At 39.9% G+C, this 26,434-nt stretch overlaps 1 protein-coding gene across 3 annotated transcripts in view; it reads left to right on the top strand.

Moving 5' to 3' along the window:
• RARB (retinoic acid receptor beta) overlaps positions 1-26,434 on the top strand; it is a 694,304-nt gene that overhangs the window by 290,220 nt on the left and 377,650 nt on the right. The window lies entirely within an intron of this gene.

The following is a 26,434-nucleotide window of genomic DNA, read 5'->3' as shown; positions in this document are numbered from 1 at the left end:
AGGGCAATGTGCTGAACTGGGAAGAGAAGATGGTCTAATGGATGTGGTGGGACTGGACTTCAGTCCTGGGGGTGGGGAGAGTTCGGGGCTGACGAGAGAGGGCCTTGGAAGAACCTTCAAAGGCTTAGAAGCTGGGTTCAGGGAATATGAGGGGACGGGTTGGTGGAGTCCTTAGAAGGTTGTTCACTGGGGAAGTAGAGGGATGTATATTCGGTGAGTTAAGTTGGGCTGAAATTGTTAATGGCATTGAATACCGATGTTGAGAGCACAAAAGAGCCAGCGATTTCATTGCACCTCAAAGGTTGAAAAAGAAAAAGTGTTAAGCAAGGAACAGCAGATGGATTTAGAACTGTGTTAATTACTGAGGTGCTCAAACACTGCTTTCAGATGAAGGTACATTAGACTCAGGCTTTCTAATGTAGACCAAAAGACCTATTCTTTTCTCCAAACACTGAATATTTCTACCATTTTGAAAGACTTTTCACTATGACCGAGTAGTATTTACAAGAATGGGCTCATATAGCCAAAGAAAACAAGCTTTAAGAACTTAAAATTCAAGGAATTTTTAATGCAGCTGGAATGCTTATAATTTCTCATTTCTTACATAGGCTATAGCTTGATATTGTAAGCTATGTTTTCTGTTTCAACAGTGAAATGAAACTTCAGTAAAGAATGTGATTTCCGTCCCCTTCTCCTTACCTTTAAAAAGCTTGGTAATGATAAAATTCAGGAATACTGGGTCATGTTTACAATGGGGCTTTGGTTTTATTTTTATTTGTTTGCTTATTTCGCAGTGATTTATAGAAGAAAACAGTGAAATCCGTTTGGTCAGATATGAAGAAAGCAAAGAAGTTTTAGTTTCAGTAGAAAATTTTTTCATTTTCCATGTGGATGTTGAAGTAAGAAGAGGTTTATAAATTGTAAACACATTCTTATTGAATTTGACTGTGATTCTGTATTTGCCGCAGAAATTAATACCTTACAGCAAGATTTACCAGACCTGTGAGTGCCTCTTGGCTGCAGCTTTGTTTATTGCCATTTAAATGACTGTGTAAAGAGAAGCCACATACTCATGTTAAGGTCCTACTGGCATTTTTTAAAGAATGTTGACCAAAGAGTCCTGCCTTCTAATCCCCAATTACCCCTGTCTTTTCAGCCCTCAGCCATGATTGAGAGGCGGAACCATTTTGTAAGGCCCAAAGCAAGGGTTAGTTGAGTTTAAAAGAAGCCTCTGCTTTTGAAAGACTAGAACCCTCTGAAATAGCTATTGTCTACATAGAATTAAAGGTACTCAAAACATCCTTTTCACCTAAGATCAAATTTGAGATCTCATTCAGAGGAGGCTTGGTCAGGCAACTGAAGAGATAAAAGACTCTAGCAGAACACAAGTCAAGGAGGCTTTTTGTTTTGACTTCAGATGATATACCTTAGGGTTATAGGGAATTCCAGTCTTCAGGGAGCCACAAGCCTGCCTTTCAAGCAATTCACCAACATCTGGCATGGCCAAGAGTCAGGAGGTGATTGGAGACTGTCAGGGAATGCTCAAATTACAGTTGTGCATAGATGAAAGCAGACATATCCGTGAAGAAATTACTGAAAGTTAGCTGTTTGTATCTTGACCCCAGGCTATGATACATCCTTTGAAAAGCAGCACCATAATTGAGATATTAAAAAAAAAAGGAAAGTTCTTCCATTTTCTAGGTTGAACATTGGTTCAAATAGAAGTGCTCATTCAGTCCCTATGTCTGGTTTGTTGTACCAAGGTGTACAGGATAATGCAAAGCAGATAAATATTCAACTTGCATTACTTCTTACTGTTTCTATTTAACCTTTAAGCCCAGTGATCTAATTAGCAATGTGAGTCCTCATTCTTGATAGATTTGAGCATGAGGGGACATTTAAAAACAATACTAGTTTCTAACAAAAGAATATCAAAGTGGATGTTCCAGATTATTTTGTTATTATAGTTATTATTAGTTATCTGTTGGGAAATTGTCAACATAGTTCATGTTTCTGTGTAGATCACTGTTTTTAACTGCGGCCACATATAAGCAAAAAAAACATTAGTTTTAACTTAACTAAATTAGCATTAGAATTACTAATTAATGAGAATTCTGTACTCAAAAAATTTGTCTCTTTTATCATATGATCTTGTATAAGATATGATTCTTTAAGAGAGGGTTCAAAAACTGTGGGATGAAATCCATAGTACCAGGAAACTGATAAATGTTCTCAAAAGATATTTGCCTTTCCCTGGATAACTTTTGATGCTGACAAATACACATTCTGCCACTGTCTGAATTTAATATATTAGATGTGTAAGGGTGGTACAAAGCAAATCAACCCTAGGTTCCTTTGGCTTCCTTTTAGCTTACTCTTATATCTCTAGTGGTTTTCGAAGAATCACCTGACCTATTTGTACTGACCCAATTCATTCACTTCCCAGGTGGCCACTCATAGGTAGAATGATCTGCCAATTTCAGACACTCTTTGGAGGGGCAGCATCCATTGAAATCCTGCTGCCCATTGTCTGGGAGTAGCTAAAAGCCTTAGGACTACGACAGATTTATCCATTCATATGGAAAGTCAAAGGGCTGTCATTTCAATCCTGTGGTGGTAACTTCTTTCCACCATATCCTAATTTAGATATTTAGCGGTTTAATCATGCATGATTTCCTATACTTCTCTATTCAAAGTGAGACTTTTAAAAATAAACCATTATTTTCCTAATGGGGGAGCTTTCTATTTCCAGGAATCCTGAAGTGAGTTCTTTTTTAAGAGGTATGAAGCCAGTTTGACAAATCCAGATTTTTATAAAATGAAGCAGCTTCTACAGTAAATGAAGTGTCTCCCTCACCTTCACAGCATAGTGACATGAAAATCGGGTGAGTGTGGTATATGTGTGTGACAGATGTGTGGCTTGCAAGACTGGGCACTGGAAATAGTGATGTTTCTGACGACGTCCACATAAGGAGTTCTTTCAGTCTTTCTACTCCAAGTGTAGACTGAGGACCAGCAGCATTGGCCTCACCTGGGAGCCTGTGAGAAACTCAGGATCTCTGGCCCTAGAAGGCCTTGATCAGAATCTGCATTTTAACAAGATCCCCAAGTGGCTGGCATGAGCATTAAAGTTTGAGAAGTTCTGCCCTATAGCTTTATAAAGTATGCCCCAAACCAGCTCGTTTATCCCTCACAGTTATACTATGAGGAAAAGCTACAATCTCTATGCCCTTGCTCTCCTCATTAGAATTCTCTTCCAATGCAGGAAACCACTGCCAGTATTTTTTTAAATAGCCCCTTGATGGCATGTCTAAGTACATGGCCATTTGCCATCATCATTAGCTTTGGAGAAAGGTAACTTTGGGTTAACAGGCAGATGATATTTCTGCTTTCTGAAGAGGGAATGCTGCCTCCCAGAGAGCCTACGAGACCCAAGAGCAGAGCATGACAGTAAGCCAGCAGGCTGCAGTCCATAGCTGGCTGTCTTTTGCTTTACCCCACTACCTATGGTCAAGGGAGAACATGGGACCACTGAGGAATTATGGCTGCTTAGTAGACAAAGCCAGAGCTATCTCTATGTCTAGACCTTTGCTGCATGGGTGGATCCAACCTCAGAGATAATGATATATACGTGAAATATGCATGGATTTTTACAAAAGTGTCACACCAGTGTTATGAATCTTCTGGACTGTTTCTGAAAGAGGAATTGAATGCTGGGGCAGACAAATATGTTGAGCTTTTAGCTGAGGGGCATTTATTCTGAGTAGAAGTTAGCCTGGAGTATCCACTGATATGAGGTAAATTGTCTCTTGCCAATGAATTCTTTGCTCACTTTGCCATTCTGGAGTCTGTACTTAGAAACACTCTCCTGCCTCACCTAGCAGGCTCTTAGAGGTTATAATTTAGCTAGCAGCTGCTGACACATTGAGGCAAATTGAAAGCGGCAGCTACTAAGCTTCTCTGACAGTGAGGGATGATGAGGGAAGGTGAGTTGCTGAGGCACTTTAAGAATTGGATTTCCTGTGTAAATCCCAACTAGATTTACCATTTGTATGCCTTTTTTTCTTTAACATTTATAAAACCCCGCTAGTATGCAATTTAACCAATCTGTGTAATTTAGTTTGGCCTAGATTTACTTCAAACCCAACTAATTTAATCCATAATAATACAGGCTCCATGGAGAGGCTCCCAAAGGGGTGTGTCTCATAAACCAGGTCACCTGAGCATTTCACCATCCTAACCAGGGCACTGTACTCCTTGTCCCTCCCAGGAGGGTCAAGGGTTGTCCAGGGTTGCCCACAGAATGCCTTGTTAGCCTCTCTGAATCTTTCTTTACCGTTCCCTCCATTACAACATTGAACTGAGTGACCCAGAAGTGTCCTACCTTCAGACCCAGAAGCAGTATAATTCAGTGGATTCATATGCTCACTTGGGGATTAGACTGCCTGGATTGACATGCTGCCCTGGCCCTTGGAATTACATGACTTTAAGCATGTAGCTCAACTTCTTTGGGTCCTCAATTTCCCGATCTGTTAAATGGGTTGTTGTGAGAGTTGAGGTAATACATATAAGGTGCCTGCTACCCAGACTTTTTTTAAGAGGGAAAAAGGCCAGTGCCTAAAGCCCAGCAGTCAACCTAGAAATGTTCATTTCCTTTTCCTCCAGCTCTGAATGGGAGAAATCACACTAGCTCACCTTCTGTGAAAGATATTCATAAACTTGCAGCAGCCAAGGGTCCCAGAACAGGAATTTTTACTGTAGGAACAAATTTTCCTTCCTCTCTATCTACTGGGGTAGAATCACCTGTCCCTGACAACCTTTGGTTCACACATTCAGCAGAACTTGAGCAACTACTTATGCAATGTTTCTAGTCTCAAAGATTAGATTACTTGCGGGAGTGATTTAACGTAAGTTCCTAGAAAGCTAATATAAAGCAGAATATGGCAAGGGCCTTAAAAATGGTACAGACCCAGTACAGAGTAGATTTAGAATCAGCAAAAGAGGCTTCTTGAAGAAAATGGTATTTGAACTGGGAACTGAATGGTGTGTTAGGATTTCAACCAGCTGAAATTGGGAAGGGTTTTCCAGTGAAATAAATGAGGCAAGCCAGGGTTAGTTGGCAAGAAGGAAAAGGAAGCTGTCTGGAAAGCATCTAGTTAGCCCAGTTTAGTTTTTCCATTTGACTGGGAAAGGGAGTCTGCTAAACAGAGGGCAAGATTTGAATGTATCTTTAAAAGTCGGGGAATCCTCTGCTTTGCTTCTTGGCCTTTCTGGGGCTCTGTGGTGCTATGAGAAATGGCAACCCAAGCTTTGGGACATCCCGTTCCTTTCCTCTCCAGCCTCCATCATTGTCCAAATCTAGACTTCCTAAGATTGTAACAACAGCCCTAAAGTCTCAGGTCCTTGATTACTATCTACACTTGTGACTTCGCTTGGAAACCATTCAGATGATTGAGGGTTTCTCCCTTGGAATGTAGAAGAGAGGTTGCCACCCTCTCGGTGAAGAGAGGACAATAGTCCTTTCCTGGAAACCTGAGAGAAAGAAGCATCGTGGAAGAGGTTCTAGCATGGGGCTAGTGGTGGGCACTGCAAGGAGAGCTGTTCCCAGAGTGAGAGAGTGGCAAGGGAGGAGAAGGTCACCAAGGAATCAGAGACCAAATTTCTCTGGTTAAAGAATTCAGAACAGATCTGCTTTAAACATTACAGAAAGAAAAAGCAGCAACGTGATATAGCAAGACCAAAAAAGGAAAAGTTTCATTGACTAAATTGAATGCTCTTCAAATAATACCTGGGTACCTGGCAGAGGGCCAGAAGCTAAATAGGTTTGTCTTAACTGATGGGAACGTTAGGTAGACCTAGTTCAGCTCTGCCATTGGTGAGTGACACCATTGTAAGCCTTACCAATGGCCTTGTATTTTAAATGTCTGGAAGGCATTGGTAACAAATAAAGCTAGAATGTGATTCCTGGCCAGTATGAGCATGTGGCCAGACATCTTAAGGCTATACGGGTCAATGAACAATAAACCAAACCAATGGAGAGATTTAGAGGGATTTTGGTGGGGTGGTATGACTCAGGACTCTGCTCCCCTTCCTTTAGCTTCTCTGATTAGCACTTCGGCACATAGTGTGCCTAACTTTGGGGAATATAAAATTTTGGAATACAAAGTGATTCGAGAAACACACAGACCTTTTGTGGCTTTTGTCTTTGCACCTAAGATGATGTGGGCTCTACTGTTAGTGGCAAATGAGCCGGAAGCTACCCCCAAGGCCCCTTTGTGGGCTAGGTTATCTCAGCATATAATTTATATATTTCCATTGCTTTATTTGGCTCCCTGTAAAGCAAAATATTGACAATAAAATTGCTATTTTTGTCTTACCAACCACTGCATGGTCTTTGTTCCCCTGCATTTAATGGCTGCATGTTCTTCTCTTCCAACTGCTTTGCCGTTCCCCTGACAAACAGCCACAGCAAACAGGGATTCCAGAATAATGTCTAATCTTTACCAGCAAACTGTCTATCCTGCTGACCCTGTGGAAAACTAGGAACATATTGAATATATCATGGAACAAATTAAGGGTGTGAAGCTTAATGCAGCCAAGGAAGTGATCATAATGCCTTATGTCTGGGAGCCTTGAGTGATTCTTAGAGCTCCAGCTTATAGAGTTAGTCATATTGAACATTGTAAATTTCAAAAAAGAGAACAAAGAAATTGTACAGTTCAGCACTTAGCATTTTTCAAGCTTGATAAAAGAATGAATCTTCTGCAGTCGGACCTATCCACTGGACATTCGGCACAAGGAAAGAGACAAGTGATGGCGGAGATTGTTCAGACATCTGTATGCCCTCCTGACTCACTGTGGCTCTTCTTACACCTTGTCACAGAAGTCATGGCTAAGTGACGTACTAATTAAATTACAAGGGGACATACAGAGGTCCTAGAGTCAGAAAGCCTGCATTGAAATCCTGGCCTTGTCCTTTGCCAGCTCTGTGACCTCAGATGAGTTTCTCAACCTCTCAGATCTTCACTTTCCTTATTGGTAAAATGAGAATTAAGGAGTTAACAGACGCACGGCACTCAGAACTACGTTTTGTATATGATCAGAGCTTATTGTTATTGTTGTAATTTATTAACTACCTTTCATTCAGATGTTCACTTAGTTCAGGGATTGGTAAACTTTTTCTGGAAAGAGCCAGATAGTAAATATTTGGGGCTTTGTGGGCCATATATGATATCTGTCGCAGCTGTTCAGCTCTGCTATGGTCCATGGTTAGGCAGAAAGCAGCCACAGAAAATATGTAAAAAAATGGGCATGGCTGTGTTCCAATAAAACTTTATTTACAAAACCAGCAGAACACAGGATTTGGCCTGTAGGCCATAGTGAACTGACTTCTGAATGAATTCTTTTGGCTGCTTCAACTCTTTATCTAAGCTATCACACATAGTGGCCTCTGTGCCAGATCCCCTGCCTTTGTCACATCTGCACAGTAGAATCGTCGGAGATGTTTTTAAAGATACTAATGCTGGACTGCACGCTCTGATGTTTTGGTTGAGGGTGAGGCTCCAGTTACTGGTGTTTTATACAAGCTCCCTGGATGATTCTGGTGAGCAGCCAGGTTTGAGAACCACTGATGATAAAATTTATTGGGGCTCTTGTTAAAAAAAGAAAACAGATCTCCCTATCACTGTCTGCAAATTTTGAGTCAACTCTGGGTTTGGGCCCAGGAATCTTTATTTTTAACAAGCACTCCGAGTGATTCTTATCTTCAGGCATGTTTAGGAAACCTGCCCTCCCTTCCCTACCCCCACCATTAAATATTACTTTTCCTGCATGTGCTTCCCAAGACATGGACTAGGAGACCCATGCCAGGGTGGCCTGTTGTTCTAATGGGCTCTGGCCACATTTCTGGGGAAGCCACATACTGGCCAAAGGACTTACTTCTAGAGTAGGAATTTTGAGGTTTGTTCCAGTCTAGAGAGTATGGCCACCATGGGAGATGGATTTTCCTAGATGATTGAGTTGAAGTAATAAGTCTTATTTCTACTGTAAGAGTCCCAGTTTTATATTTAAGAAAAATGGTTACTGTACCAAGTGGGGACATAGTTTGGAGCCAAAAAGGCTTTGCATTTTTTTGTCGGGTGTGGAGGATAAATAGAAATTATACAAGACCTAAAGTTTGTTTATAAATGATAGTAGCCATAAACTGTGTGAGGAATACCCAAGCATACTATGAGTGGCAAAGGGAGTCGCTGGAAAGTGCTGTTAGTATGAAATCAACACTGTTTGGTTATCTCTTGCTTCTCATCCACAGTTTAAAAAAAAATAATGAAAGGAGGATAGATGAAACTCATATCAGGCTTTGAACATTCTTGGACAATAGAAATAAGGAGCCTGATATGTATGTTGAAATCTGGTACCAAAATAATTTTGTGACATTAACAGTCTGAAACAGCATCCTTCTTCGCAGTCAGTACATCAGTGAGGCAGATGCTGCTGATTATCAACAGCCATATCAACCCTCTCCTCCCATACCTGCTTCCATGGAGGAGGCTAGAAAAGCAATTCACTTTCGCAGCTTCCCCTGCAGCATGGGCTGGTCGTCTGATACAGTTCTGGCCATTGAGACTTAAGCAGAAGTCTGCTGAGGCTTTGGGAAGCTTTGGTTGTGCTGGTAAAAGGTGTACATATCCTTTCACACCCCCTTGCCCTTCTTCCTGCAGTGGCTGCAGAGACCATCTGTTACCATGAGGCAGAAAGCCAACATGTTAATAAAAGTGGAAGGGCGATAAGGGGATCTGAGGTCTTTGATAATTTCTTTTTTGAACTACCCCCCTTTTCTGGTTCGCCTTGTCTCCAGACTGCTGTTTTTGTGACATACTCAAACACTTTTCCTGCTTAAACCACTCAGAAATTCTGTTACATGCGGCCAAAAGAATTCCTAACTGGACTGTGTAAACTACATCTTTCTCTGTTGCAGAGGGTACGATGGTTAAGAGATGTTAACCCCCTAGTATATTGATGTGAGTCTTCTGAACGAGTCAGCCAGGAAGGCCCTTTGCTGACAGGTTTAAAAATCACAACCTGTTCTACCCACTGGCCAGAGGCAGGATTTCTTCCATTAATTGTGGGCAGAAATTTTCAAAGAAAATGTAATTGTCAACCAACATGGCAGCTACTTTACAAAAACAGTTTGTAAATGCTCTTACAAATAACCTTGATGTGTTACAAATCATTGGGTCAGTAGATTCCACTGAATCAGTGAGGTTGGATCGCTGAAATGGCTCTTCCAAAGATTTTTATGGTTCTTTGTACTGGATCGTCTTTAGTTTGACTTTGCAAGGGCCATTCCTATAACATTTTCTGAGATGGTCACTAATTACTAAGTATAGCTATAGCTGTTCTTTAATGGAAGCAGCTGGTGCAGTGGAAGATGCAGGTTCAGACCCTGCTTAAAAATTTTCTGCCTCTGTGAACTTGAGCATATTGTCTAGTTTCTCTGTGCCTCAGTTTCCTCCTGTGTAAAGTGTGGGTAATAATTCATGATCTGTCAGCATTGCTGAAGTGAATGGACCATATTTTTATATGCAGCAATGCTGATCATAATACCTTTTCCCTAGGAAGTAGTTGCCAAATATTCCTTTTCCCTTTTTACAGCCAGGGCTTGGGTGCCTACTCTTGGACAGCGAGCCTCTGATAGTAAGAGGCTATGAGAGGCTCCATCTACTTTCATTTCCATTTTATCTCTGTCATCTTAGCTCACTTCAAACATTCCTGTCTGTTTCTGGTCTATCTTCCCAGCCTTTGAGCAGTAGAAACACACAAGATAAGAATAAAGAAGTAGTTTTATTCCGATATGCTGTGGAGATGGACTGAATACCATCTAGCGACATGGCCCTCCAATTACCTCTCTCTGAACTTCATCCAGAAACAACACTCTTCAGCAAGAAAGAAAAATTAATTACCACATATATACATTTGGGAGAGAAGAGGGAGTTGGGGGAGGGGGAGGGAGGATGATTTAGTCTGTAGGAAGTATATATAGTAGCATTACAGTGAATCTTCCACAGGAGTAGGATTTAGGTCTGCAAAAAATGTGTCTATTCACAATTGAGTATTATCAAAATTACTCTGGGAAGTTAAATCACTCATAAAAAGGACCATTCATGTGTGGTTTGGCATCTTCAATTCTTCACAGTATTGCATGTATATAAATGTATAACCTATAGAATAATATATAGTATATAATAAAGAACACATATGCCAGCCACAGTTTTACCAGAAAACGTGATTGTGGGCAAGTTACTTCTCTGAGCCACTTCTATTATCTGCTGAGTGGAGTGATGCTCATACACACAACATGAGGGCTGCCCAGGAAAATAGGCCAGTTGAAGACACTCACATTCAAGGCCCCCATTTCATGCTGGAACACAAACTCAAAAAGAGGGAAGAAAGAATCACCATCTAGTAGGCAGATTGATTGTTTCTGTCTCCCACTTTGCTCCCACATCCACAGTCCATATAGTTTAACTGCGCTTGAATTAATGCATATACCATGCAGTTTCTCTCTCTCTAATGGAGAAAGTCTCCATTTGTGTATGTCATTCTTTGCCTATGGCTCTGTCATATGCCTCAAAAGAGTAGGTCAGCAGAAGAATGCTGTTTTTAAACTTAATGAAATTTTTACGACTTTGTTCATATTTATAAGCATCAGAACTATTCATAAAGAATCTTAAACTTTAAAAAATCAAATGTGTAGCGCTATAAAACAGCAAGTGCTCAGCAAAGAGGCTGGTTCGTGTGACAGGAGGAAGAGCAGATCTGGAGCTGATTTCAGGAAAATGAGGGGCTCCCCGGGAAAGAACAGCCTGTGTTCGCAGCAGCTGCATTCTAGCACTGACTCCCAGAGCCCCTTGGCTAGAGACCCAAGCCTGGAGCTGGCCCCACTCAGCCTGTTTCCTGGATGCTCAAGACTGTGGAAAAGGCCAATTTTTTGGTTTCTCCTGGTTCAGATGCTTTAGGTAGGGAGGGGATCATGTACAGATTCGTGGGCATTCAGAAAGACAGATGCCAAGAAATCATGTCTGTCCTGACTTGTGGTCAACTATGTACAAATAAAACCTTTCACCTTGACTCTCCTAAGCTACCCAGCCCAAATTTCTTACATGTACACAGAGTACAATCATTTAGAAGAACAGTCGCAGGTTATATGTTCATGAGCTGGTTGTACATTCAAAATGATCTTTTTAAACAGGATTACACAAGACCAAGAAAGAAGTTCTCTGATGTACAAGACAGTAGAACTGTGTGTTGCAAAAAGAACCAGAAATGCTTAAAGAATAGAGTCTTTTAGTAGTTTAAGAGTAACCCAAGAGGCAAGACCTCAATGGTGGCTCTAAAAAAGATTCCTAGAGAGCTGTCTACACAGGAACAAGTAATGTGCAAACTGAGCATCCACTACCCGAAAAGAATTTCCTTTCTTTTAAAAAAAGCTTGCATGCGGTATGTGTTGGATGGAGGACAGGACTGATCTACATAGTATTTTTCCATTTACAGACAGTGGGCGATTGGCTCAGTGGCTCTGTGTATATGCTCAGATCTCTTTTGACTAGATTGGCCTGGAAAAACCATTTTGTGTTTTCTCTTTTATGGCGATACAGCTGGTCACACCGCCCGTTTTGCCCCATGGCTTTCAATTTGGCAGACACGAAATGCAGGTGCCGCCTCTCCGAATTGAAGAGCTACACTGGGTTGGGGGTGGAGGATGGCATCTCCTGAAATGCCCAGAGTTACAGTTGGAGGGAGTATTTTGGGCCTTCACGACGACTTAGTTTTTTACTGACTTTCTTTACGTGCTTCTAAGACAATTGACAAGAATTCCTTCAACACCTAGCCAGCTTTGGAAATTTTTTTCTATCTGTTCTTTAATCCTTCACAAAGGAGAAAACTCCCTTATGCAAGACAGGGAAGGGAAAGAAATTAAGTTTCACTTCACCAAAAAGAAATCCTCCAACATCTTGTAATACTTTTCCTTTAAGAGCCTCATTTCTTTTTCTCCAGCTGCCTTCATCTCTTTGATACATAAGGGTACACTAAGTTGAATCTATAAACAGAACCCACTAATTAAGAGTAATTGCTTAGGAGATTGGTCCAGACGATTCAGCATTCTATGCGTGTTCTTCTCTGATATCCATTAGCTGCTAATAAGATACTACAGATGTGCCAGTCTGTTTCCTGTTTCCGTCTATTGTACCTTTATTGCCATATATGGACCAATCGGATGGGCGGAACAATAAGTGGATGTCCTTTTGCTCCCTGAACATGTCTCAAAGGAATGTTTGTTATTAGATTGCTTTTTCTGTTTAGTTTCACATCAGTATGTTAATAAAGAAAACATAACACTGAGAAAGTTTTTTGTTGCTTTTCTTCACTTCTGTGACCATTACTGGTTTCTTGTTTAATTAAATCCCGTTGTATAGATTTTTTTAAAGTATGTAATACAAATGTGCCTGGGCAACGTGAGCAGAGGGAAAATGACATTCTTCCTCCTGCTTTCTCGAAAAGAAAGTTTCCATCTAAATGTTTTAAGTGCTTAGAAATTCAGCATGAATATCATGTTGCTATATTTGACTGATTTACGCTCGAGACTTGGTAAAAAGCCTATGAATTATTCATTCCCAAGTGATTCTATAAGCCAGAACACCAGAAATCACATCCCCCGTTGGAGTTTATAAAGTGAAATAGTTTAAATACTCTCTAGACGTGTAGATGTCTCTAGAGTTGGTTTTCTCTCTGATTTCGAATTGCTGTGCTTTTAGCTCACTTATCTTTTTATAGGACCACTTCATTAAAGGTCTTACCGTTTTCCACAGTAAACCTGGTTAACATATTTTTAAGTTGGTGCAAAATATTGTGTTGTAAAGTAGATTAGTAATTGGTACCTTTTGTTCTTCTTACATCCGAAGAGATTTTATTTTGTTACAAGGATAAAACAACTAAAGGAAAAATAATCGTTAACTTTTCCTTTTATTTATATGCAACTAAAAGTGGGAAGATGTAAACTCCAATTTATTAGGTAGAATTAAACACTACACCTAGGGAAGGAAGCAAACGCATTATTCCAAACACGTATTCCGTACATTATAGTGTTTGTATACATACACACACAGTAATACCAACCAACCTGGTACATTAAAACTACTTGTGATATTAAAAGATTCTACATAGTCCCTATATTCTGGAGTCTACAAATCTAAGTCTTGGCAGCTAACTTGTTATGGGAGGATATTAAAAGTATTTAAAATGCTACTTAGGGCAGTGATACTATGACTTATGTGCTCATCAGAATTTTTAAATGAAACAAGGTCAGGTGGGGCCCCTAGCTGGATGACACTTCCCAAGAATATCCAAAGCCTCTAAACATACGTGTGTTAGAGTAGTAGATGCTTTCTCTACACATGATTTTGAGTGGAACCATGACAAACCATTTGAGGGGAGAGGAGAAGTGAAATTCCTCACGGGAAAAGCACAGAAGAATTTTGAGTCTGTTGATAGGCGCCATTCATTACTACTTCCATGGAACTCTTCATTTCTTATCCACCATTTATAATCCAAACCATCCAAGTAATGGACACAAAGTGTGTATGTGTGTGTGTGTGTGTGTGTGTGTGTGTGTGTGTGTGTTTTCAGTACAGCAGAGGTGTCCAGATTTCCCTTCCCCAGGAAATATGTACGGTAATTACACACAGAGCTGTAAACAGAGAAATGTTTTGTCACGTCATTCCCAGACTCTTCACAAGAAATTTCCAAATCAGATTTGTCGTCAAGATGTCACTAATACACTGTCTGTCAAAATGTGCCTCGAAATTTCATTCCCTCCTAAGAATATGCGGAGATAATTTCTTCATTGAGTTATTGGTATAAAGTACCTGACTTGAGTCCATTTGTGCAACTTCTGCTGTTACAAAGGACTAATCAGAAACGGACAGTTCAATGCAGTTAGGGTTGGAATGTCATGCCTTGAATTTTTGCGGATATTAGCCTGATATAAAACAGTAATAAGGATGTATAGCTATAATTAAACATAGTGAATGTCTTCTAACTTGTTTTGACAAGTGCTTGGTGCTGTAGTTGTTAATTATCTCCTATTTTTCAACACTCAGGCAAGTGTATATTATGTAGCCACTCTGGCCTGGATATAGTCCTAGGCACTGAGGATACAGCAGAGCACCTGCTGGAAAGAATTCTTATCCCCAGGGAGGATAGGATCTAAGGGAGAAGTCAGCAAACTCCAATTTCTTGGTCTGCTCAAAATATTTTTGTTGGGTTCTGAAATACGTAGACCTATTGGGGGCTGGAGGGAAGGAAGAATCTTAATGAAAAGCAAAATATATACTTACGTTAAATTGGAAATTACCCTTAGAAGAAGCAAAACATAAAATCTGAGCTAAGAATATCATCTTTCTCCTGGTAATTCACTGTAGAGGATTTGCCCCAAAGGAAAGCTCTAATCATAGCTATTGGTTAAATTGTTTCGAGGAGGCAGCTCTGTTCCTGAGAGGGGTGAAGAATAATCCAGATACTGGAGTAATTTAGGAAGGGGAGGATATGATTTGATGACCCCTGATTGTTTGTCTGCCTCGTCTGAATTATGGATAACTTTTCCTGAGTCAGAGTTGGGATGAGACGAGGAGGGTGCTCGCCTCAGATACACAGTTTAAGGGGAGGCACCAAAAAACTCGGCAGTCAAGCTAATGCTTTAATGCAAAATTTTTAAAAAATCAAAATTAATGCAAAAAATCCACAATGAAAAATCCCAAAAATTGACTAAGCATCAGCTCAGTCTTGTCACCCACTGTTCACTTTGACTTTCTCTCGTGCCCACCTTGCTCTAAACTCCCAAAGCACTTTCTTCATTCCTCATCTCCAAGTAGGTTTCATTGTGTGTTACGGTGGTTTGCATCCATGTCTTATCAACCACATGGGTAACATCTTGCTGTTAGGGTCATGACCATGTCCATTTTGATATTCCTCATTTTACCCAGTACTGTGTGTTTTACACAGCAGCTACTGACTAAGTGCTTATTGCATCAAGTGGCTACGCAAATTAGAGCTCAGAACCTGTTGGCATTTACTGAGCCTTCTGAAGACCATTGTCTCTAAAGAGATACATAAAAGAAAGCAGAGAATCCACACTCCGTGGAAGCCTTTTGCATTTGAGCCTTTATCTTTCTATGCTTTTCACTTTTGTTATATTCATTCTAAATTACTCTGTTCCATAATCATGCTGGTTTTTAAGGAGCCAGCTATGTTGGGGTGCACAATTAGAGATAGCTTGTTTTTTCCTTTTTCTACAGGATTTTGACTTGTTTCAACATCCATTTGTGCTAATGAATACCTTCTGCTAGTATGCTCCACGGGCACTTCAAATTAACTCATCCCAAACTGCATTCATCCTTCCTTGAAACCTGTTGCTCATTTTCTGCTCCCCATGATGATGAAGGGCACCATCATTTGCTTAGTTTCTACAACCAGACTTCTGAAGTGAGCCTTGATTCCTTACTCTCCTTTAATGCCCTGTGTCCAATCCATGTCTTGTTCTATCCATGCTACCCCATTCATAGCCTTTGGATTCATCACAGCCACGGACTAAAGTCTCAGCCCCTCTCAGCGGGACTATTGCAACCATCTCATGTCTGGTTGTTCAGCCCCCAGTCTTTGCCACCAATCCATCTCACTCTCCACACAGCTGCCACAGTGGCCTTCATAAAATGCAAACCTGATAATGTCACTCCCCTACTTCAAACCCACTAATAACTCACTGGCCATTGTCTTTAGGAGAACAGTCTAGTCTCCATAAGAATGCATGCAGGGCCTTCTCCATCTAGGTCTTTCCTTTCCAGTCTCATCTAGCACTATACCGTAGCTGATACCCTGCATTTTCTCCATTCTATGCAGAAGGCCCTTCCTGTAGTTGAGTTATCACCTTTCTTCCCCAAGCCCTTGGTTGGCTTTAGGTGCCTACCCTCTGTGCTCTCATAATATTGGGCACATACCTCTATCAGAGTATGGAACAAACCCCAATGGGTTGTCTTTTCCTCACTAAGCTGTGAGCTACTTAAGGGGGTGTGTATGGTGTGAGTTTGTCTTTTATTTTTGTATCCAAGCATCCAATGTAGGACCTAACACACAGCAATCATTCATAGAACTTTCCCAATTCATCCAATCACTTGTTAAATTATATTATTCTTGCATCCATTCCCCTCCTGTCCATTTTCACTGCCATCTTCTCATTTAGATTTATACCACTCTATTCTCTCTCTATATGTTTTATATTCCATCTAAACTTGACTATTGCTACTCTCCAAATATATCTGTAATCCGTCATCTCTATCTGCTAAATTCCTTTTTGTATCTTTCAGTATTCATCTTCCATGCTCTCTGCTTCATCAAGTCTTTCGTGCTTTCCTACACATGAAAGTAAACCCTCCCTTCTTTGAACAGTTCTCTCTCCTCCCACCACGCCCCCAGCACACATATACTTTATTTGCACTGTATTACTGTAATTCGTGTAGTGGTCACCATTCCCTGGTTAGATTCTGGGCCAGGATTGTTCTTCCCTCGCTCTGTTCCCCCACGGGTCTAGCTCTGTGCTTTGGTCATAGAAGGGGCTCAGAATTGAATTGGAACTGAACTGAATTGAATAAACTATCCATTTATGAAATAATTTGCTTTAGAGTTGCCAGAATTAAATGGCCGCTCCAGTGGCAGTATTACTCTAACTCACTAATATCATTTGATCCACTGAGGAGCTAGTTAATTAAGTAGGTGGATTAAAAATATAATCTGCTAGAGGAAGAATGTTTTGGCAGGGACCCATACGCTTTTTTTTTTTTTTGAAAAGCAATTATGATCTCTCAGCTACAATTCCTCTTGCTTTCCACCCCAAATAGCAATAGGACTCTTTGCACATGACTGTTGATGGCTTGTTCAGGAATACAAGGCCATACACCTGTGTGCCAGATGTGCTCTGCAGCCTGTGTGCTACCCGAGTCCATCTGCAAAGCATACCCCATGCTGGCTCATTTCTATAGGAGAGGGGGCACTGGTTCCCAGCCTTTTTATATGATAGGTTCCCTGGTGCTTGCCTGTTTTCCTTAGCTTAAAACCCCCTTCATTGAATTTCAATGTCTTGGATGACCTTTGCCAACACAGGAGGCCTTCGTCCATTTACTTATCAGTGAGTCTGCTTTTTGTCTGCGTGTTTGATTTTTGCCTGGTGCTTTTTTGACTTGTGTCACCACTTGTGAGAGTGCTGTTTGGTCTTCAGTAGCCAAACCAGCCACATCGGCATCAATAGTAGTTAATAGCTGATCAAATCCTCAGGATTTCCATGCGATGCCTGAAGAGTGTCATCTGATAGTGAATGTAGCTTTAGCTTGAATGAATGGGATTTGATAACTAATGGGTCTGCATTGATGGGCATGGGGAGAGGATAGCTTTGTGATCGTCTTTGTTTCTGTAAGAATGCCTCTGCAACCGAATCCGGCCATTTCTATGCCAGTGTGCTAATAGTTGTGGAATCTCATTCATCTCAACAGAGGCCAGTTAGGCCTGGAATCCCATCTGTTTGAGTGTCGGCAGTAAAATGTCACGGAAATGTGGCCATTCCTTCACATCACCAGTGAGAGCTTTCTCACTATTAATTTCCCTTCATTTTAAGTGACTCCAATCACACAGATTCTTGCATGAATTGTAAAAAAAAAAAAAAAGACTTCTGGAGTTTTCACTTAATTTTTTATTCGGATATTTAAATGCTTGTCCACAAAGAATGAAACAGTTGTAAAAATACACACAGGCTTTAAATGGAGATGCTCTTATCTCTACAACAGATTCAAAAAATGCCTCAGCCAGACTTTTTGAGCCCTTCTTAGCATAAGATGCCCAAGGCTGTGTTTTGGCCCAGAGGAATTTTTAGGCTGAATTTTTTTTCCTCCTGAAAATATAGTTTAAGCAGTAGAGAAACAGGATGAGTATTAATGAGAACAAGAGTAAAAGGGATGCTGTCTTTTACAGATTGCTAGAGTGACACAATAGTTAAGAATGTGGCAGGCCTTTCAGTTGAACTCCTGACTAGCTGGAGCCAGTCTGGCTACAGAGTGTTGCAGGAGCTTGTAAAATCAGTCAGTAGGAAATAATGGCCATTTTCATACATTTGTCATTTCCTTAAGAAATTTCCTACATTGATTTTTTAAGTCAAGAAATTTGACTTTTAAAAAAGAATATATGTGTATGTATTTAAACATACATCTGGCATAAATAGATGGATGGATAAATATTATAGGAGATAATAGACTATTTCCAAAAAATAAATATGGAGAAAAAGTGTTCTGTTTTGGCTTAATCAATCAAATATGCTTAAGGTTATCACGCATTTTCATGGACTCAGCAATTTTAAGGACAACTAGTGCTTTCTGGGTTCCAGGTACAGTTCTAAGTACTTTACATACATCAATTAGTTTGATCCTTGTCACAAATTTGTGAGTTCCGTACAGTTATTATCCCCATTTTATAGATCAGGAAACTGAGACTCAATGAAATTGCAGCTTCATCCTTTGCCCCTAACATTTGCTTTGTTATCACTTGATTCCTGGAATACGATTCACTCATCTGTGAGGTGTGAATTCACAAAGCAATGTGCCTACCAGCTTTAATCAAACACGTCACACCTAATGCAGTAGACTTTTATTTATCCAGAATGTCTGTAATTTGACACATTCTGAGTTAATAACTTTTCCAAGGAATGTTACAATTGATACGTGGCATTTTACCCCCTAATAAGATATCTGCACAACTCAAATTAAATACTTGAAACATAATTTCTTGGCCAAACACATGAACAACTAAGAAACATTACAGCTCATGCATTACCAGCCAAACTGTCAAGATAATACTGCTGTATTTTCTTATAGACTTTCCTTCTCCCATCTTTATCCTGGGGCCCGGGCTTCCGTAGTTTCCCCTGGTGTTCACACCATTACTCTACAGCATACAGAAAACCAAGCAATGCTTCAATTATTAGAATGCTGTGATTATTAAAATGATAATTATTTTAAAATATTCTTTGATAATAATCCTATGGTTTGAATTCTTACTATATTATAATCCCTTGTAAACTCTGTTATATATTCACAAGACTACTGTTGGTTTCAAAGATGATCCTTGAAGAAGCTATAGACCTATTCCAATAGAGCTACTAGTAATCAAAGTGTCTTTGGAATAATTTTTTTTTTTTTTTTTTGCTGAGAAGATGGATCCTGAGCTCACATCTGTTGCCGTTCTTCCTCTTTTTTTTTTTTCTCCACAAAGCTCCAGTACATAGTTGTATCCTAGTTGTAGGTCATTCTAGTTCTTCTATGTGGGATGCGGCCACAGCATGGCCTGATGAGTGGTGCATAGGTGCACGCCCAGGATCCGAACTAGTGAAACCCTGGGCCACTGAAGTAGAGCATGTGAACTTAACCACTACGCCACCGGGCCAGCCCCTGGAATTCTTTTTAATTGCCTTTGTAACAAGCATTAGTTTATTTAGGTGGCCATTTTTTTTTTTTTTTAAAGATTTTATTTTTTTCCTTTTTCTCCCCAAAGCCCCCCGGTACATAGTTGTATATTCTTCGTTGTTGGTCCTTCTAGTTGTGGCATGTGGGATGCTGCCTCAGCGTGGTTTGATGAGCAGTGCCATCTCCACGCCCAGGATTCGAACCAACGAAACACTGGGCCGCCTGCAGCGGAGCGCGCGAACTTAACCACTCGGCCACGGGGCCAGCCCCAGGTGGCCAGTTTTTATCTGTGGGATAAATTTCCTTTCAAAATATAATTTCAGAAGAAAATCTAGTCAATAGAGGTGTGGAAGATTTGGGAATCAAAAATGGAAGTGCAACTATAAAGTCATGAAGTTATTATTTTTATACAATCAATGACTTGCTAGTCAGTCTAGCTATAACATACATTTCCAAATTTTAGTGCCTTAATACAATACCAATTTTTTCTTGCTAATGTCACAATTCAGTGCATGTCAATAGGTCTGTTCCACAAAGCCATTCAGGGCCCCAGGTTCCTGCCGTGTGATGGCTCTGCTATCTCTTAGGTTGTAAGACTTCTGTACTGGACCATATGCATCCAGCCAGCAATTGAGAGAAAACAGTGACCAAGGAGGATTCCAGAGGAGCTTTGCGGAACCAGGCCCAGAGGTGGCATGCATCATATCCACCCACAATGCACCGCCCCCAGCTCAGTCTCATGTTCCCACCTAATTGCAGGGGAAGTTGGGAAATATAGTCTGGCTGTGTGGCTGAAAGGGAAAGGAAATGGGATTTGGCAAGAAGATAGTGTAGGAGAGGAAAAATTTTTCTCTACCTGTCTAGTTTTTTTGGCTGGTATAGTAAAAAATTGACATAAGACAGATTAACAGAAGAAAAACAAAATGAAGTAAGTATGTACGGGAGCCCCGCAAAGACAATGAGACCCAAGGACAAGTTGGACAGTTGAGGCTTATATGTCATTTTGAGCTAAGGAATGGAATAGGGGCCTGGGGCTTCAAAGGAGAGGAAGGTAATTCACAGGACGATAAGAAAAGTAGATGTTTAGTAATTAGATTCCTGCTCTGCCATACAAATAGGTCTTTCAGATAAAAGTTATCTCTGGTAATAGCTTGCTTTCTGGGCCAGGCCCTCATCTAAATTCTTTTAGGTAGTTAAGGGAGAGTTAAGAGGAGTTTTTCTGGAGTCTGCTGGGTCTTGATTGCCTTTAGCCCAAAATAATCCACATGATAAAATGGCACATTTTGGGAAGTCTTGTTCTGAACCCCTTCAATAGCAATGTCTCTACCACATTACCTCTAGTGGTGGTTTCTCCCAAAAGCGTGTTCCAAAAGTGTCTTGAGTAATATCAGCATAATCTGAATAAGTCATTGAGCCACTTACAATGACTGCCTTGAAGGAAAAGTACCACTTGGAAGTAGATTCTGGTAGATTTCTTCTATTGATTTTACATTTTGTCCATGTTGCATACGTGATTCCATTCAGATGAGGTAAGCAAAGCAGTTTTAAGATTTATCATCTTTAATCTGCCAGCCATCTTTTAGAGGGCTTTCTGACAAAGATGGAGAGGCAGAGAGGGGGCCCTATGACGGGATTGGGGGTCACACAGCAAAACTGACAACCTTAGGGAAAAGAAAGCATTGGGATGACTTAAAAAGAAAATAAGCCATTCCCTAATGTGGGGGACCAAATATTAGTGTTCAAGTGAGGTTAAATGTTTTATTTTTCTTCTGGTCTTATCTGTTTTTTTCCTCTCCAATAGGAGTAAGAGGGGTTATTTCTTTTGATCTTCATTTGCAGAAAGAAGGTTGCCATCTTTTCTTTCTTCTACTTCTAAGTCTCTTGAGAACCACAGATAGGATAATTAAGACAGTGAAGGAAATTCTTCATTACAAACAAAAACACTGAAATTTGCCATTTTTCTTCTAGACTCTCTCTGCAAACATATATACATGCACAAATCCTCTCATTGTTTCCTTTGAGTGCCTCCATCATATCCATTTCAGGTTAAGTAGCTCTATCACGTATGTCTAGACTCTGGCAATTTTCAGGAAAGCTCTGAGGCTGCAGATAAATTAATGACCTTGCACAATTTTTACATGACATAGTGGAAAGGCAAAGTAGTCAAATAAACATTTTAAACACTTGTTCAAGAATGTTTGTACCTTCCCAACAAAGATACCATACTCGTGCCTCTTCTCTTGAAGGCATTACTCTGACCCCTGACCTCTTCTAGAGAGCCCATATCTTCTCTAGAACTGATATTGTTGGGCTTCATCTCTGCTTCCGTGTTGTAGGAAATTTTAGGAGCCAGTGGTGAGCATCTTCAAGCTTCTCTCCCTGACCAATACCACACATTGAGTTCTTCCCCCTGGAGGAAAAAATTCTATTTTGACAAAACTTGCTACTGGTTCCAGGATAAGTAATAAGTCAGTGTTTGTGGTTCCTGTTCTTGGCTAAACCCTTTAAGGCTCAGAGTGGGCTGGTGTATTAGTTTCCTGTTGCTGCTATAACAAATGACCACAAACAGTGGTTTAAAACTACACAGATTTATCTTCTTATAGTTCTGGAAGTCAGAAGTCCAAAATCAGTTTCACTGGGCTGAAGTCAAGGTGTCAGCAGGGTTAATTCCTTCCGGTTCTGAGGAATTTGTTTCCTTGCCTTTTTCACCTTCTGGTGGCTGAGTGTATTCCTTGGCTCTTGGCTCCCTCCTCCACTTTCAAAGACCATCACTCCAAATTCTCCATTAGGGAGAAAGCAGCTGGCAAGAGCTATCTTGACCTCAGCCGCAACATGCTGGGCAATACGGGGGGAGTTGATCAAGCGACAGGGATCCTGTCCCAATTAAGAAACTGTTGCAAATATTAATGAACTATGGGTAGTTCATATGGGTAACCCATAGTTCACTGGATATTTGGCAGCAAGAGTACTTCAAGACCCTGCTTGCCATCACGAGAAGTGCCTAAGGTGCCCTTAACCTGGTTCATACAAGTGGGGAACCTGAGTAGACTTAGAATGGACACGAGTAACCTATGTGTACAGTGCCCAGATGTCCCATGGCAGCTCTGACAGAATTAATAAGGGATCCTAATTCCTTATTAAGGTGAAAAGCATGTGACTATTTCATTTATTTGACCAACCCAAATAACCCAAACGTGCCTGGAAAATTGTTGCTCTTTTGTTGTTTTAATTTTGTAAAGGCAAGCATGTAAATTTGTTAAAAATACATTTACAGCTAGACGTCACTTTCTAAAGTAGATATCCTCTCAAAAGTTACAAGTGTGTTGTAATATTTAAATATTAATGAATATTAAATACTTATTACTTAAATTCACTGCTTTGGGGACCCAATATGACTTCTATTATAGGAAGTTTACTTTTACAAAATGAATGAAGAAACATACCATGAATTTATTTTCAAATAACAATGGATATGCACACCTAGAGTTTGACTTAGCAAGATACACTATGTGTGTTTTTATAACCCCTGTATTAATTTCTAAACTACAAAGGTCCAGGGACCTCAAATGTGTCTCTTTAGCTCTTTTCCAGCACTATGCCATTCATGAGTGAACACTTACAAATCCTGCTTGATAAGATTATACCAGTCTGAATCTCAACATGCAAATTGACATTTCATCAGTGATCTATTATCACAGTCAACTGAAGACTGGTCACTTTATCCTTCCAAACAGGGCAGAATTAAGTACTGAACTAGTTAGGTTCTTATGGGATCTAAGGCCTAGAGATATAATTTGGGAGTTTGTTGTAAAGGTGAGATAAGTAAGGAAAAATTCAGAACAGTTGAACCTTTGAGGATTCACGCCTCGTAAAATTTAAAATGCTGGTATTGATACTAAAGCCAACTTTAGAAGCACAATTGTAGCTATTGTGAGTCATTTTATTTGTTTCTACCAGGACCTTGGTTCTATGCTTCTCTCTATCTCATGTCTCTTGCTCACTCATGGTTTCTCTAGCCTCACAACTTCTGCCAACTTACTTTTCTGTATTTCTTCCCATTTGTATGCCAATTTTCTCTCTATATCTTGGTTTGTGTGAAGAGCATTCAAAACCAATCAGTGGTAAGACTCTGATAGGATAGACGGGTCACCATCCAATGCAGAGATTCCCATTGGGAAGACTGCTTCTTCTAGGCTCATAGGTCACTAACTAGCCTATAGATGGCTGACTTTCCCTTGAAAGCTAAATGCTAGTCCAGTCATTCTGCTTGGCTTGGCAGGATTCCCTGATACAGAGCATGGAAACTATTGTACAAGGAGATGCCTGCTGCTGCTTTTCTCAAAAACAAGCAATGGTACCAGTAGACATTTGGTCGAATGTATACTCTACACATTATATTTTGGAATCTATGTGAAAAGACCTTAGGCGAAAGCTGACTGTTCGAGATGTGTGCAGTGCTAGCATACACAGCAAATTTGGGCTGAGTGTTGACTCTCTAAAATCGTGCATTGACATTACTACTCCCATAATGTCTGAAATTTAAATCTTAGAGTTTTATGCATTCTGGTGTGTGTAGATTTCTGCTTGTTATTTTCTGAAAGTCATATTTCCACGTATTTCTTTAACAGATGGAATTTTATAAAAAATGGCCTAAAAAGGAACACAGAAATACTTTGAATATGCTTTTAAAAATAAGTCTTTAATATGCCAAGTGACCTCCTCCTGATGCAGAGGAGTAATTCAGATTTCCCTCTCTGCTCACTTGGTGGTCTAAGGGACTCCTTTGACTGCATTATTCTCTCTAAATCACTCTCTTATATCTCTTTCATTCCCAAATTAAATTCAAAGGAGGTAAAAAATATCTCTTCTTGGCCAAATTCAAGTTCCTCATTGTGCTTTCCCGTTGGTTTAAGTTGAACATAATTTTATCAGTGATATTTGTGATGAAGGTGGTGGATATAAAAAAGGCTGCGAAACTACGAGGCATGCAAACTGGCTTCTTTACAGCCATGTTTCTTTTCTTTCAAGAACAGCAGCGCGAGCAACTGACAGGATTTATGCTGAGTTTGGCATTTTTGCTGAAAACAGGTATTTGGCTGAATGCATTTGAAAAATTTTAAGTGGCATTACCTGGAACCAATGCCTTAAATAAATAGGGAGGTTTGAGCTCAAATATACTGGGAAAAGAGAAATATGCATGTAGTGTCTGTTGAACCAAAGATTTTTCCACAACAAATTCTAAATCAGCTGAAGAAATACAGGAGAGTTTCTGTGCTTCATCACAAGATGTTTTTTAAAAATCTATCTTTTGTTTACCTCTGCCTGTTTTTTTGTTACCCACATCAGCCATGGTGCATTAAATTGCAGTAGAAGGAAATGAATACAGTGTTTTCTCAAAAACTCTTGTCTGTTTTGTTGCTTGGATTACACTTGAAGGCACTACAGTGTAAAATTAACACTTCTCACCCTGTTAAAGTGTTTGGCTCCTGTGTCCTGAGGCAGACTCGAACAAAAGTCCTCTCTCCAACTTGTGGTCCTCAGAAGGCACATACTGAGTCATCAGTGCATTAAACGGCATTTCTAATTATCCAATATGCCTGTAGGTGCATGGCTAAGGCTGGTCAAATCCTATCTTTATTTTATTTATTTATTTGTAGAAGACATTTGACACAGGCCCACGGCATGTCCACAGTGGCAGGTCAAATCTCGCTTTTCTTGTTCAATTTCAGATTAGAATCATTACTGTGTTTCCCTTGCCACACAGGGATAGACATTGAGTTAAGCTTGTCTCAGCTGGGGTCTCGAGTGAACCTTTTCATCACAGGTTATTCTTTAACTTCTCCCTTCACAGAAGGAATTTAAAGCTATAAAGAATAGGAATAATCCAGTTTAGCTTTCTCAAACTTATTTAGCCACAGGTTACTTTTATTTTAATTGAGGTAACATTGGTTTATAATGTTATATGAATTTCAGGTGTAGGTCGTTATATTTCAGTTTCTGTGTAGACTGCATCATGTTTACCACCTAAAGACTAATTACCATCCATCACCGTACAGGGGGTGCCCTGTAACCCCTTTCTCCTTCCTCCCTCCCCGCTTCCCTCTGGTAATCACCAATCTAATCTTTTTATCTTTGTGTTGTTGTTGTTTTTATCTTCTATCTATGAGTGAGATCATACAGTATTTGACTTTCTCTGCCTGACTTATTTCACTTAGCATAATACCCTCAAGGTCCGTCCACGTTGTCACAAATGGCAAGATTCCATCTTTTTTGTGGCTGAGTAGTATTCCATTGTGTATATATACCACATCTTCTTTATCCATTCATCCATTTATGAGCATTTAGGTTGTTTCCAAATCTTGGCTATTGTGAATAATGCTGCAATGAACATATGGATGGAAATATCTTTTCACATTAGTGTTTTTGTGTTCTTTGGATAAATACCCAGAAATAGGATAGTAGATCATATGGTAGTTCTACTTTTCATTTTTTGAGGAACCTCCATACTATTTTCCACAGTGACTGCACCAATTTACATTCCCATCAGCAGTGTACAAGGGCTCCTTTTTCTCCATATTCCCTCCAACACTTGTTATTTCTTGTCTTTTTAATAATAGACATTCTGACTGATGTGAGGTGATATCTCTTTGTAGTTTTGACTTGCATTTGCCTAATAATTAGTGCTGTTGAACATCATTTCATGTGCCTCTTGGCCATCTGTATATCGTCTTTCAAAAAATGTCTATTCAGATCCTTTGTCCATTTATTAATTGAGGTTTTTTTTGTTCTTGTTGAGTTGTATTAATTCTTTATGTATTTTGGATATTAACCCATTATCAGATGTATGATTTGCAAATATCTTCTCCTAATTATCAGGT

The sequence above is a fragment of the Equus asinus genome, chromosome 21 (assembly GCF_041296235.1).
Source record: "Equus asinus isolate D_3611 breed Donkey chromosome 21, EquAss-T2T_v2, whole genome shotgun sequence".
In the NCBI taxonomy this organism is placed as follows: Eukaryota; Metazoa; Chordata; class Mammalia; order Perissodactyla; family Equidae; genus Equus; species Equus asinus.
Note: the sequence above shows the minus strand (reverse complement) of the source record. Positions and strands in the feature narration are given on the sequence as shown.